Here is a 15,628-nt window from a genome sequence, read left to right as displayed (position 1 = left end):
AAGAAAACCCGTGCAGGTTAAGCGTATGATTTCATGTGTCCCTCGTGAGCAAAGATTCTGGTATTATGTTTAATTTTTCTTACAGGTCAGTTATACATTGTGCATCTTTTGCATGCGGTTTCAACTTTCCGTCGATGCAAATGCGCTGTATAACGTAGGAGTGAAAATGCCAAACTGGCAATGCTTGCCATTTTAACAAGTGTTACGGCTTTTTTTTAAAGTTTGTTTTCAACCTTTTTAATATTAGCAGGGAGCCAACTGTCCCACCGATTAAACCAGCATGTGGACACTAGTGACGATCATTCCCTAGACTAGACAGTGATGCAGAGCTTGCCGTGTAACTTGGGTCTGTCAGCTCTGCATCGCTGTGAGCAAGTACCTGTTTCAAACCAATCAAAGCTCAGTCCATGGCTCCATTTTATTAACTAGCACAGGTCCTAATACAAGGGGCTGGATTTTGTCAATTGGGAGCTTTTGGAGGCGGGACTCCCACTTGTCGGGTTTAATCCCACCTCCATTGGCTTCTGGCCAACCCATGCTATGTTCCCTTGATTGACCTTGTTAACCCCGCCCAGCAGGTTGGGGGCAGGATGGGTACCCACCCCCAGATTCTGCCATTTTCCCGGCAGTCCCGCCTCCAAACTGCCTTCTCGGGGCTGGTAAAATCCCCTCCCTAATAGCTACTTTCGGAATACAGGTAGACTATCCTTTATCCGAAAACCTCGGGACCAGCCGAGTTTCGGATAAAGGAGAATTTCGGATTTCGGAAGGTGGGTCGGCGGGGGTCCGCGCGCACGACTTACGCTGACGCTCAGCGTAAGTCAGTCGGGGTCGGCGGGGGTCGGGGCCGGCGGGGGGGTCGGCGGTTGTCGGGGCTGGCGGGGTCCGCGGGGGGGTCGGCGGTTGTCGGGGCTGGCGGGGTGGTCGGCGGTTGTCGGGGCCGGCGGGGTCCGCGGGGGGGTCGGCGGCTGGCGGGGTCGGCGGTTGTCGGGGCTGGCGGGGTCCGCGGGGGGGTCGGCGGTTGTCGGGGCTGGCGGGGTCCGCGGGGGGGGTCGGCGGCTGGCGGGGTCGGCGGTTGTCGGGGTCCGCGGGGGGGTCGGCGGGGTCGGCGGTTGTCGGGGCTGGCGGGGTCCGCGGGGGGGTCGGCGGCTGGCGGGGTCGGCGGTTGTCGGGGCTGGCGGGGTCCGCGGGGGGGTCGGCGGTTGTCGGGATCCGCGGAGGGGTCGGCGGTTGTCGGGGCTGGCGGGGGGTCGTGCGCACGACTTACCCTTTATCCGAACTTCCGCAACCGGAACCCTCTAAAAACCGAAGGTTTTTTCGTTCAGCTTAAGTCGTACGCACGACTTACGCTGAACGAAAAAACCTTCGGTTTTTAGAGGGTTTCGGTTTTCGGAAGTCCGGATAAAGGGTAGTCTACCTGTACTGCGTTTCCAACAGTCTTGTTTTCCGATTTTAATTCCACCCAAAAAAAAGCAACTTCACTCTCTCTTATGCAGCGGCAAATTTTCTATTTTTGTATATTTCTCCTTAGCGGGTTTGTGAGCAACAGTTTATGAAGTGAAATTAATTAAAATAATGCACCTTACAAATGATCAAAACAAGGGAAGTCAAAGAGAGTTTTGCAGTGGTAAGGTCCATTTCTTCTTTGTTGTTTAGTCAGTCTTTGCTCCTGTGCAGATTCATTAGTATTCTGATAATAAACTGCTCAGAAATGCACTTGTGGTTGTATATATGGAGGACACGCTAGAGGGACTGGTGAAATACAATTTTTGTGTCCGTAAATGAGTCATGGCAAACCTCATGAATGGAAATAAAAGTCATACTTCATTGGCCCCTCACAGAATATTATGTTTATAACACTTGTGGCCATTTAATTTGAAAGAAAAGTACTGAAATATTCAGTATTTTTATTTTTCTATTTCAAGTTAAAGATGAACTCTAAGGTAAATTAATACTTTGGCTGCTGACTTTGTTTTGTAAAGTCTGAAGTGCAAGTCTTTGGAACCTGAACTCTAAATTTTCAGACCTTGTTGGCAAGCAGGAAAACAGACTTCTCCAGCTCACCAGGGACTCAAGCACACAGGGAGTGTGCAAATCCAAACGGTGGCAGTTCCTACCTATGTTCCTGCTTCTAGGGTGGATGAAACTGCTCAGAATCCACTATCCTGAGTATGAAGCATGTGCTTGTTAGCTGTGGTGAGATTGTACACTCTGTTACATTATTTAAAAATATAGGCACTTACAAATCTGAACTTATCCAAATTGGTATTTTTGGCATTAAAGAAAGAAACAAAGAACTTACATTCATATAGCGCCTTTCACAACCTCAGGATGTCCCAAAGCGCTTTACAACCAATGAACTACTTTTGAAGTGTCATCACTGTTGTAATGTAGGGAACACGGCAGCCAATTTGCGCTCAGCATGGACCCATAAATAGCAAAGAGATCATGGGGTAAAAATTGGGTAGCACCCAATACCTTCGCCGGGGCGCTAATTTTAGCCTCCTGAAAAAGTTAGCGTCCCCGCAGCCGATTTCCCCAGGTAGTGCCCCGAGAGGGAGGAGGGAAGGGGCCTGGCGCAGCCGCCCCAGCGCCCAGCTGGGCCACCAGGGATCGGGAGTGCCGGGCTAATGGAGAGCATCCGGCACCCCGCGGGGGGTCTTCACGGGGGCCGGGTGCTGGCAGGCTGCCAACAACAAAAATGGCCACCCACCACCTCACTTTTAACGAGCGTCACCCCGGCCACAGGTAGGCCCCCCTGGCCCCGGCGGACATAGCATCCGGTGGTACGTCGGGGGGGTGGGGCGCCACCCAATATTACAGCTGGGACACTGCGCACGGCGATGACATCATCGCCAGCGGTGCAGCGCCCTGCGGCGCTAACGGTTAGCGCCGCCGCTAACCACCCACTGAATTTCGCAGGAGGCGTTAGCGGCGCCGCACCCAGGTGCTAGATGATTTGCGCCCCGTTAGCCCCCCCATTTGTTTTAGTGACACTGGTTGAAAGATGACACCTCCGACAGTGCAGCGCTCCCTCAATACTGCACTGGAGAGTCAACCTAGATTTATGTGCTCAAGTCTCTGGAGTGGGACTTGAACCCACAACCTTCTGTCTCGAAGGCGAGCATTAATCTGAAGATATACAGTTCAGAAAAGTGTGGATCTGTGTTCTGGTGCAAGCTATCTTTCTAGGGCTGATTACCTGTACCTAATGTCGAAACACACTTGCAGGACGTGCTGGATGGGAAACCACCCGATTGGGGAAGCAGCTCTATTATCTGTGGTACTGGCTACAGTGGGGTGAAAATGAGAACATGTGACGTGACTGGTATCTTGAGGAATTAAGCCACCTGGAGTAAGAATGTCAAAAAAGCCAAGTGGGAGGGGCGAATAGAAGCTTAGGAAGAGTCGCAGTTAAGGCAGGACGAGGAATAACGAGGGCAAGCAGAAGTGTAAAATCTGTCAATCCTTTTGCTGCAAGCAGGGAAAGAGGCAGAGAGAAAGGACTGAACAATGCCTAATGGGTCTACTGAGGCCAAAAAGTGTGCTTGAAAATGTAAATTCTGAATGTGCATTAGCTGATTCAGTAAAACATAGCTGATGTGTGTGCAATGGTTAATAATTGGTCAGTATACAAGGCAATGGTATATTCAGTGATTAGTCCGTGGGTCAGAAGGGGAGGGTAACGCCAGATGTACTGATCGGGGGGTGGTAGTGACACATATAATGGTTAATGTTTGCCTCAATGTTTGTTAGTCAATGACCAGAGTAATTAAAAGAACTGATTAATTTTAAAAATTAAAAACAGAGGAATTTTCCTTCCAAACTTCTAAATTCTTCAGACAAATGATTTTTTTTTACATTTTACAATCAACAGACAACTGAAAGTGAACTAAGTAATCTGTTTGTCACAACCTAACTGAACAACTGTCACAATATTACAGTTGCAGCTAAGTGAATAAGCCATCACCACATTTTAGTCTGGATTATTTATTTATGTGGAACTCACAGATGCAATGTTAGCTCAGAAATAATCACAATTTCTTTGGACATAGCTGTCAGCCTTGGCTCAGAGGGAGCACACTCACCTCTAGGTCAGAAGATTACGGGTTCAAGCACCACTGCAGAGACTTGAGCACATAATCTCGGTTGAGACTTCCCCGCAGTACTGCAGAGGGAGTGCTGCACTATTGGAGGTGCCGTCTTTCAGATGAAATGTTCAACTGAGGCCCTGTCTGTCTTTTCAGGTAAACATAAAAGATCCCATGGCACAATCTTCAGAAGAGCAGGGGACTTCTCCCCAGTGTCCTGGCCAACATTTACCTCTCAACCAATACCACTAAAAATAGATTATCTGCTCAATTACTTCATTGCAGTTAACGGGGCCTTGCCTACCATGTTGGCTACCATGTTGGTCTACATTAGTACAGTGGCTACAGTTCAAAAGTACTTAATTGGATTTGAAACCCTTTGGGACGTCCCGAGAACGTGAAAGGTACTATATAAATGCAAATTCTTTCTTACTCTCAGATATAATAGAAACCCTTTCAGTATTTGACTTGGAAGTACATCGCTGTTCCTTCATCGTCGCTGGGTCAAAATCCTGGAACTTCCTCCCTAACAGCACTGTGGGAGCACCTTCACCACACGGACTACAGCGGCTCAAGGCAGCGGCTCACCACCACCTTCTCAAGGGCAATTAGGAATGGGCAATAAATGCTGGCCTTGCCAGCGACGCCCAGATCCCGTGAATGAATAAAAAAAAAGTAAGTGGTTTCATTTAGTTATGACTTTAAATAGCAGTGGTCATTTGTATTCAGAATATAAAGGTAATAAGCTTCATAAGAACATAAGAAATAGGAGCAGGAGTGGGCCATTTGGCCCTTCGAGCCTGCTCCGCCATTCAACAAGATCATGGCTGATCTTCTACCTCAACTCCACCTTCCTGCACTATCCCCATATCCCTTAATTTCCTTAGTTCCCAAAAATTTATCGAACTCTGTCTTGAATATAGAAACATAGAAACATAGAAGATAGGAGCAGGAGTAGGCCATTCGGCCCTTCGAGCCTGCTCCGCCATTCAATGAGATCATGGCTGATCATACAAATTCAGTACCCTGTCCCTGCCTTCTCCCCATATCCCTTTAGCCTTAAGAAATATATCCAACTCTTTTTTGAATATATTTAATGAACTGGCCTCCACCGCCCTCTGTGGCAGAGAATTCCACAGGTTCACCACTCTCTGGGTGAAGAAATTCCTCCTCATTTCAGTCCTAAATGGCTTACCCCTTATCCTTAGACTATGACCCCTGGTTCTGGACTCCCCGGCCATCATAAACATCCTTCCTGCATCTAGTCTGTCCAGGAGTGACAGAATTTTATAGGTTTCGATGAGATCCCCTCTCAATCTTCTAAACTCCAGTGAGTATAAGCCCAATCGACACAATCTCTCCTCATACGTCATTCCTGCCATCCCAGGTATCAGCCTGGTGAATCTTCGCTGCACTCCTTCCATGGCAAGAACGTCCTTCCTCAGGTAAGGTGACCAAAACTGCACACAATACTCAAGGTGCGGTCTCACCAAGGCCCTGTACAACTGTAGCAAGACATCCTTGTTCCTGTACTCGAACCCTCTTACTACGAAGGCCAACATACCATTTGCCTTCTTAACCGCCTGCTGCACCTGCATGCTTACCTTCAGCGACTGAGCATCCACAGCCCTCTGGGGTAGAGAATTCCAAAGATTCACCACCCTTTGAGTGAAGACATTTCTCCTCATCTCAGTCCTAAATGGCCTACCCCTTATTCTGTGACTGTGACCCCGTGTTCCAGAATCCCCAGCCAGGGGAAACATTTTCTCAGCATCTACCCTACCAAGCCCCTTAAGAATTTTATGTTTCAATGAGATCACCTCTCATTCGATTAAACTCTAGAGAATATAGGCCTAGTCTATTCAATCTCTCCTCATAGGACAATCCCCTCATCCCAGGAACTAGTCTAGTGAACCTTTATTGCACTCCCTCTAAGGCAAGTATGTCTTTCCTCAGGTAAGGAGACCAGAACTATACACACTACTCCAGGTGTGGCCTCACCAATGCCCTGTATAATTGTACAGGGTAGTAAGACTTCTTTACTCTTATACTCTAATCCCTTTGTAACAAAAGCTAACATACCATTTGTTTTCCTAATGGCTTGCAGTACCTGCATGTTAACTTTCTGTGATTCATGTACAAGGACACCCAGGTCCCTCTGAATGCAAACATTTCCCAGTCTCTCACCATTCAAAAAATATTCTGCAGTTTTGTTTTTCCGACCAAAGTGGATAACTTCACACTGCCCCACATTGTATTCCATTTGCCATGTCCTTGCCCACTCAGTCAACCTGTCTATATCTCTCTGCAGCCTCTTTGCGTCCTCCGCACAGCTTACTTTCCCACCTAACTTTGTATCATCAGCAAACTTGGATACATTACACTCAGTCCCCTTATCTAAGTCATTAATATAGATCGTAAATAGCAGCTGAGGCCCAAGCACTGATTCTTGTGGCACCCTGCTAGTTACAGCCTGCCAACCCGAAAATGTCCCATTTATTCCTACTCTGTTTTCTGTCCATTAACTAATCCTCAATCCATGCTAATATATTACCCCCAATCCCATGGGTCCTAATTTTGTGTAATAACTTCTTGTGTATCACCTTATCAAATGCTTTTAGAAAATCAAAATACACTACATCCACTGGTTCCCTTATCCGTCCTAAGAACATAACAAATAGGAGCAGGAGTAGGCCATTTGGCCCATTCAAGCCTGCTGATCTTCTGCCTCATCTTCATTCACCGGCTCTATCGTCATATCCCTTGATGCCTTTACTAGTCAGAAATCTATCGACTTCTGTTTTGAATATACTCAATGACTGAGCCTCCACAGCCCTCTGGGGTAGAGAATTCCAAAGATTCACCACTCTCTGTGTGAAGAAATTTCTTCTCATCTCAGTCCTGAATGGCCTACCCTTTATCCTGAGGCTGTGGCCCCTGGTTTTAGACTCCCCAGCCAAGGGAAACATTCTCCCAGCATCCACCCTATCAAGCCCTGTAATAATTTTGTATGCTTCAATGAGATCCCCTCTCATTCTTCTGAATTCAAGAGAATACAGGCCCAGTTTACTCAATCTCTTTTCATACGACAATCCCGCCATCCCAGGAATCAATCTCGTAAACCTTCGTTGCACTCCCTCTATGGCAAGTATATCCTTCCTTAGGTAAGGAGACCAAAATTGGACACAGTACTCCAGGTGTGGTCTCACCAAGGCCCTATATAATTGGAGTAAGACTTCTTTACTCCTGTACTCAAATCCTCTTGTAATGAAGGCCAGCATACCATTTGCCTTCCTAATGGCTTGCTGCACCTGCACATTCACTTTCAATGACTCATGTACAAGGACACCCAGGTCCCTTTGAGCATCTGCATTCCCCAACCTTTCACCATTTAGGAAATACTCTGCCTTTCTGTTTTTTCCACCAAAGTGGATAACTTCACATTTATCCACATTATATCCACATTATATTCACTGAGCCTGTCGAGATCCCCTTGAAGCCTCTTCACATCCTCTTCACAACTGACACTGCCACCTAGCTTTGCATCATCAGCAAATTTGGAAATGTTACATTTAGTCCCCTCATCCAAATCATTGATATAGATTGTGATCCCAATCCTCAGGCTAACCGCTTTTTCTGGCAACTTTATAAGCTTCCTCCTTTGAATTAATACTAGCTTTAATTTATTTTGTTAGCCATGGTTGGATCACTTTTCCTTTTGGGTTTTCATGCCCGAGAGGAATATATGTTTATTGCAAATTATGCATTATTTCCTTGAATGTTAGCCATTGTATGTCCACCTTCATACCTTTTAGTGTAGTCTCCCAATCTACCATGGCCAACTTGTCCCTCATACCCTTGTAGTTTCCTCTGTTTAGATTGAAGACCTTAGTTTCAGATTGGACTACATTACTCTCAAACTTAATGTAAAATTCAATCATATTATGGTCACTTGTCTCTAAAGGCCCCTTTACCACAAAATTATTGATTAGCCCTTTCTCATTACACAGTACCAGATCCAGAATAGCCTGTTCCCTAGTTGGTTCCTCTACATACTGATCCAGGAAACCATCTCCTACTAGTTACATCTTCAAAAAACTCTAACAAATTTGTCAAACATGATTTCCCTTTCATAAAACCATGTTAACTCTGACTAATCATATCATGATTTTCTAAGTACCCTGTTACCAAGTCCCTAATAATAGATTCTAGCATTTTGCCTACTACTGATGTCAGGCTAACTGGCCTATAGTTCCCTGTTTTTTCTCTTCCTCCATTCTTAAATAGCGGGGTTATGTTTGCTACTTTCCAAACCTTGGGGACTGTTCTAGAATCTAGGGAATTCTGGAAGATTAATACCAGTGCATCCACTATCTCTGCAGCTGCCTTTTTAAAATCCCAGGATGCAGACCGTCAAGGGGGTTTGTCGCCACTTAGTCCCATTAATTTCTCTAGTACTATGGGGGAGAAATTCAGTATCGCCCCGTTTGGGGTGCCGTTATCGGCCGTGCGCAAAATTTAGCGCCTGGCACTAATTATTGCCTCCGACGGCAAACTTGGCTTTTATCGCCCCTGAAGGTGATTGGAGCGCTAAATCAGGTGCTACACACCTCTTTTAAGGCGCAAAGGCCGAGGAGCGAGGTGCTACCTCAGAGCGCGGGCGCAGCGCAGGTGCTGTCAGTTAGCGATTGAACACAGACACACTGGCGCCCGCCAGTTCTTAAAGGGGAGGAGGGTCGATCTTGCTCTCCAGCCACACCCTGCTCATTGGAGCCTTGAATCTTGGCCTGGACAGATCTGTGGCTAAATCTTGCAGGCAAGGACTATGGGGAGGGCCAGGGAGCGAGCACAGCGCTTCAGCGAGCGGGTCTTGGAGGCTCTGGTTGGCGCGGTGGAGCATAGAAGATCTATACTGTACCCAGAGAGTGGCAGGAGGCCTTTGCCGCGCGAGTACAGAAGAGTGTGGAGGGAGGTGGCTCAGAGCGTCTCCTCTAGGAGCATGGTGCCCAGGACCCATATCCAATGTAGAAAAAAGTTCAACGACCTCACTCGGGTCGTCAGGGTGAGTGGCTTTTTTTCAATACCTCTCCATCCCTCCATCTCAACCTCACTCTATGGCCAGAGGGTCTTTAAAGCCCCAATGCCCAACACTCATCCAATACCTATGGCCCTTTCATCAAACACACATGCACATTCCACACTTTGCATACAGCAAGGGCTATTCAACTATGGGAGGCACATCAGGCAAGACCATGGCTGCATACAGTAAGGGCTATTCAACTATGGGAGGCACATCAGGCAAGACCATGGCTGCATACAGTAAGGGCTATTCAACTATGGGAGGCACATCAGGCAAGACCATGGCTGTATATTTACTCAGACGCCGTCCTTTTTCTTGCAGGCGAAGCTATCTCATAATAGGAGACAGCAGCAACGGACGGGTGGAGGGCAGCCTCAGCTGCAACCCCTCAGCGATCTTGAGGTGTGCAGGATTGTGGCAAGCTGGGTGATCGGTTCCATCGCCACTGGAGACGCCAACCCCGTTCTGGACAGCAATGGTAAGGTCATCACCTTTTTGTCCTCTCTCCTTCCACTTGTCCCTCACAACACCAGCCTTTGACACTTTCAATCCAACTTACTAAATCGCTGCACTCATTCCTCCCTTACTGCCACCCTGTCCTCACGCTAAAGCCACTCTTGTACCTCCCAGCTTTCAGATGGTGATTCACCAGCTGAGGAGACGGGCCCTCAAGCTGCCAGTGGGAGTGAAGCTGCAGGCGAGGAGGAAGAGGAAGCCACAGCATCAGCGCCACCCTCTCCCGAGGAAGCCCATGCCCACACAGGGAACACGCCTTCCCTGGAGGGGAGCAGGGGGGAAGGGTCTGATGAGGCTGAAGCTCTAGGACCCAGCGGGCTGCAGCAACGCGATGGGGGTAGAGAAGCTCGGGGGCCTTCTCCCCGGAGGGAGAGTATGCCAGCGAGTCCTGCTGCACTGGACGCAGAGGAGGAGCGGCTCATCGTTGAAATTAACACCCAGGTGGTGGACATGCACACTGAGCTCATGGGTGCAGTGGGAAGGGTGCCCGAATCCATTGAATCACTGGCAACATGTGTGGAGCACTTCGCTGTAGCACATGCGGATGCCACGCAAATGCTTAGTGCTGCAATTCAGTCACTGGCTGCCATGACCCCATCTCTGACTGATCTCATGCAGACTCAGATTGAGGCCACACGAGCACTGACTGCTGCCATCCTCGCTGGTTCGGACACATTTCCCTGGGGCTCTCACCGCGCCGCAGCAGGCCAGCAATCTGTGCTCCAGCAGATTGCTCCGGATGCTGATGCGCTGCCCCGTGGGAGTGCCAGTGTGTCGGTCGAGCAGGGAGTTGCTGTCCTCTCTCAAGATGGCAGCATTCCTGCTGCCACCACTGTCACTTCTCCACTGCACTTGCCACCGCCTGTAGGACAGACTGCTGCCGCCCATGCAGAGCTGGTGCAGTCTGCAGCCGGGCCCTCCAGACCCAGAGCTGGTCGAGGCCATCCTTCAAGGGTATCTGCAGTCTCAGGTTGTGACAATCAGCAGCCTTCCACCAGCCTTGCTGCAGCCACTGGGGCCCCATTACGGAGGAGCAGTAGGGTGGGAAGGGGGGAAGTGCGCAAGGGAAGATCACACTCGAAGGGCAAAAAGTAGGAGGTGTGACAAAATGTTGTTCATTTTTTTATTAAAGGCCGAGGTTCGTGGTCAAATTTTTTTCAGTGTTTTGGACAATATCTCCAGGTTGTGAGAACCAGTTATGTTAATGACTGTTTTTTTTGTGTTTCTTTCTATTAGTTTGTCATGCGGAAATGACACACGCAGAGTTTGTAAAATAAATACATTTTTGTATTCAAAATGTACATGTTTGGTCTTTGCACTCATTGTTGCCTTGGCCGGCTTAGGGGTTGCGGGTTGGTTTCATTCATGTTGTTCTCAATGGCAGAAGCCATTTCCTCAGTAGGGGCCTAGAAGCGGTTTGCTATCAGTCGTTGACGGACAGCCCTTCCAGTTTCTACATTGTGGGCCTCCCTCCCGCCTTGGTGCTGCTGATGATCATCCTCCTCATCTTCCTCCTCCTCCTCTGGTGGTGCTCCAAGGCCTGGTGGCATTGGCTGGGTCCTGAGGATTGCCAGGTTATGTAGCATGCAGCACACAACAACGAAGTGGGAGACTCGCTCTGGCGAGTACTGTCGGGCTCCTCCTGAGTGGTCCAGACAGAGGAACCACTGCTTGAGCATGCCGATTGTGTGCTCAACGATGTTCCTGGTAGCTTGATGGCTCTCGTTGTACCGCAGCTCAGCAGGGGTGTTGGGCGTATGGAGCGGTGTCATCAGCCAGGTGCACAGTGGATATCCCTTGTCCCCGAGAAGCCAACCACCTGGGTGATGCGGTGCCTGGAAAAGTTCTGCCACAGTAGTCTGGCGCAGGATGAATGCATCGTGGCTACTGCCAGGATAGTGGGCATTGACAGCGAGTATCAGCTGTCTGTGGTCACAGACCAACTGAACGTTTAAGGAATGGAACCCCTTTCGGTTGCGGAAATCCTCGGCATTCTCATGCGGAGCACGCAAAGCCACATGCATGCAGTCAATGGCGCCCTGCACCATGGGGAAGCCCGCTATCCTAGCAAAGCCATTGCGCGTTCTTGCTGCTTGTCCGGGGTTATGGGGAAAGAGATGTACTCTCGTCTCCTTTTATAGAGGGCATTTGTGACCTGACGGATGCAGCAATGCACCGCGAACTGGGAGATATTGGCGATGTCCCCAGTAGCTGATTGAAATGAGCCGGTGGCATAAAAGTTCAGAGCCACTGTTATCTTCACTGCCACCGACAGAGACGTCCTGCTCCTCAGTTGAGGCTGCAGATCTGGCTGCAGCAGGTGGCAGAGCTCAGTGACCACCTCCTTGCTGAAGCACAGCCTTCACAAACACTGCTCCTCAGACATATTAATGTAGGAGAATTGTTGGCGAAATACCCTGGGAGGGTAAGGTCTCCTGTACCGAGGCCTGTTGGCCCTCCTCCGTCTGGCCATGATTGCCACTCTCTCTGTGTCCCTGTGCCCTCCAAATCTGCTGGCGCAGGACGACGCCCCCAATCAGTGCAGCCCCCATAGTATCATGGCAATCAAAGTAATGAAGGTCAAAAACCAAAGTACCTGCAAAGTTATGGTCAGAAGCCAAAACTACTTCAGACAGCGTTGACTCAATGCAGAAGTCTCTCTTTCTCTCTCACTCAAAATCTCTCTCCCTCTCTCTCTCTCTCTCTCAGAACGAGTGGTGCAAATATGTCTACCACACAAAAAACCAGGAAGAGGCCCCTTTAAATAGCGCACCCCCAGCCCCACAGCGACTGGGATGCGTTCCAGTCTACCTGTCATTGGTTGCGCCAGGCGGAAAGGAGGGGGGCGCCACTCAATTTCTGTTCCGGGGCGCCACAAGGACATTGCACACTCGAATGATGTCAAGATCTGCATGCGCAGGAGATCGGGCGGTATTGTTTAGCGCCGCCGCAAAATGTCCGGTCAATTCCGCGAGAGGCGCAGATATCGCCTCGCCCAGGCGCCAGTTGCTTTGCGCTCCATTAGCCTCTTAAGGCGCTAACGGGAGGCGCAAACCAACTGAATTTTTCCCCCCTTGTCTTTATTTATACTGATTTCTTTATGTTCCTCATTCTCTCCAGACCCTTGGTTCCCCATTATTTGTGGAATGCTTTTTGTGTCTTCTACCGCGAAGACAGATACAATGGACTGGATTTTGAGACTGGAGGCGTGTAGGAGGTGGGACTACAACTTTTGGGGTTGTAGTCCCGCCCGCGATTTTGACTTGATTGACCTTGTTGAGCCCGCCCAGTGGGCTCAGCAGGCCAATTAAGGGTCACCCGGTGACGTCACAGATTGACATTTCATCTGTCAAGAGCTTATGACAGATGAAATATCAGTGTTTGGCAGCTCTTTGAAGCTGTCAAACACTGACAATCTGTACACTAAGTTAATTCCTTCCTTTCAGGCTGATTTAGAGATCTCTCCAGCACAGAAAGCTGCAACTTTTGCCAGCTCGTGGCCATTCTGCTTTCTGTGCTGGTGAGATGAGGGACTCCCGAGACCTGAAGGAAAGAAGGCTGTAAAGGTAAGTAAAGGTAATTAAACTTCTTTAAACACTTTACACACACCAAACACACTTACCTCTGCACTCATGCACCCATCACTCACCTGAACACCGGACATCTCGAACCCTCCAAGCCCTTCAGCCCGACGGTCCCCCTCGCTAACTTGGCGTGGTTTGGAGCCGTCGGGAATCCCACACTTCAGGGTTAAAAATAGGGATTAGGCTAAAAACTGCCTGTTAACTACCTGTTAACAGGCAGTTAATTGGCACTAATCCCCTTCCCGCCTCAGGGAGGCGGCTCCCAGCACAGGTCGTTTATCCGCCTCCTTTGAAACTGGCATGGAGGCGGGTTGGGGGCGGGATGGGTTTGTGCCCCCCAATTTCGCAATTTTAACCCCCCACACGCCTCCAATCCCGCCTCCACGGCCCAATGAAAATCCTGCCTGATGTATTTGTTTAATGTCTCTGCATTTCCTTATTGCCCAGTATAATTTTTCCTGTCTCTGCCTCTAATGGGCCCACATTTACTTTCACTAATCTCTTCCTATTTACATACCTGTAAAAACATTTACAATCTGTTTTTATGTCTCTTAACAAATTTACTCTCATATTCTTTTTTCTCTTTCCTTATCAATTTCTTGGTCCTCTTTTGCTGAATTCTAAAATCCTCATAATCCTCAGGTTTACTACTCTTTTTGGCAACATTATAAGCCTCTTCCTTTGATCTAATACTATCTTTAACTTCTCTTGTTAGCCACTGTTGGACCACTTTTCCTGTGTGATTTTTGTGCCTTAAAGGAATATATATTTGCAGTAAATTATGTATCAATTCTTTAAATGCTAGCCATTGCTTGTCTACCAATGACGACTTGTTTTCTCTACACAGATGCGGCCGGACCTGCTGTGATTTCCAGCAAAGAAAATGTTTTTTGTCTGTTTTTTGTTTTTCATACAGACCCCAGCATCTGCAACATTTTACCCCTTGTGACCCCCACCTCATTGTTCTTTGATGTAATGTTTTCCTGACTGACCTGTTTAGACACCATTCACACCTTTGATTGCTGTGATTATCTCTCTGCCGAGGTGTGATAAATGGCAGTTAGAAAGATTACCTGCAATCATCTGGCATTATTCTCTGACTATATAATCTGTGTCTATAGGCATCTCTCCACTTCACCTGATGAAGGAGCAGCGCTCCGAAAGCTTGTGATTTCAAATAAAACTGTTGGGACTATAACCTGGTGTTGTGTGACTTCTTACATTTGTCCACCCCAGTCCAACACCGGCATCTCCACACCAGGAGTTACTAACTCCAACTAGCTGCACTGAGTGGCACACCGCATGAGAACATTGTTCTTTCACCTCTGGGGAGTGAGTCTGAGCGTTTAAATCAAATGAGTTTACACCACCTTGAACCAGTTCCCACTGAATAAAAAATTATGGTACAAAATTAACCATCATTCTAACTGGGAACATCACTCAGAAAGCTGCAAGGATGACTGGTTCAAAAAATACAATATGACGTTAGAGAGTTTGGGGTGGGAGTCTTTTCTGAGTTTGTGATTAAGGCAGTTTTGTTCTGCATCCTATCCCTGCTTACGGGGAGATCCTAGGCACTGATATCAAGTACAAACACCCCAATCCTCACCCCCCCCCAAAAAAATTGAAAAGAACATTTCAGTTAAGAGGAATAGTTCAAGATGTTTATTTTATTTATTATTCCTTTGTCATTGTAGAGTGAGAAAGAGGTGACTTGAATGAGGACTCAACAACAGACTAGAATTCAAAATGAATGATGCTAAAAGGATGGAATTCTATTTTAAAACCATTTGAAACATCAGTGCTATAGAAGACCAATGAGAAAGAAGCCACTGCTATACTTGCCAACAGGATTGAACTATCCCAGAATGTGAAACTCGTTCAGGTGGAGACTTGTAGAAGGGGTTTCACATTCGACAGTTCTGTTTTTCTGATCTGCATGTTGGTTGTGTTTTATACTCATTTCAAGCCTCATTCCTGCTCATCCAAGTCCCAAATTGGCTTCCAGTATAGTTTTACATTTCGCGGATAGTATGGCACAGTTTGAGTATCTATCTCTCAAATGTACCCAAAGTAATTTGACTGAGAGAGAGAGAGATGATAGCAATCAAGGTTATAGCGAAGTAGATTAATTCCACAAGACAAGATTTCCGAGAATTGTACCAGGGATGAGGGACTTCAGTTATGTGGCGAGGCTAGAGAAGCTGGGATCGTTCTCCTGAGAACAGAGAAGGTTAAGGGGAGAGAAATTGGACATGTGTCTAGGTTCGGAATGGTCGTGGCCCTGTGGGTAGTGGAGCGGGCCCAGGGGCCATGTAGCCTGGTTCTGCTCCTACTTCTTGTGTTCTAATTCTGTT

The 15,628-nt window shown here is 48.0% G+C and overlaps 1 protein-coding gene across 4 annotated transcripts in view; it reads right to left on the bottom strand.

Moving 5' to 3' along the window:
* The window catches only part of LOC147124841 (receptor-type tyrosine-protein phosphatase delta), a 148,983-nt gene that overhangs the window by 30,941 nt on the left and 102,414 nt on the right, over positions 1-15,628 (bottom strand). The gene's annotated exons all lie outside the window — the stretch shown is intronic.

Source organism: Somniosus microcephalus, chromosome 1 (assembly GCF_052327205.1).
Source record: "Somniosus microcephalus isolate GS21.2 chromosome 1, FLI_Smic_1.0, whole genome shotgun sequence".
NCBI classification, from domain to species: Eukaryota; Metazoa; Chordata; class Chondrichthyes; order Squaliformes; family Somniosidae; genus Somniosus; species Somniosus microcephalus.
This window is presented reverse-complemented; position numbering and strand designations above follow the sequence as displayed.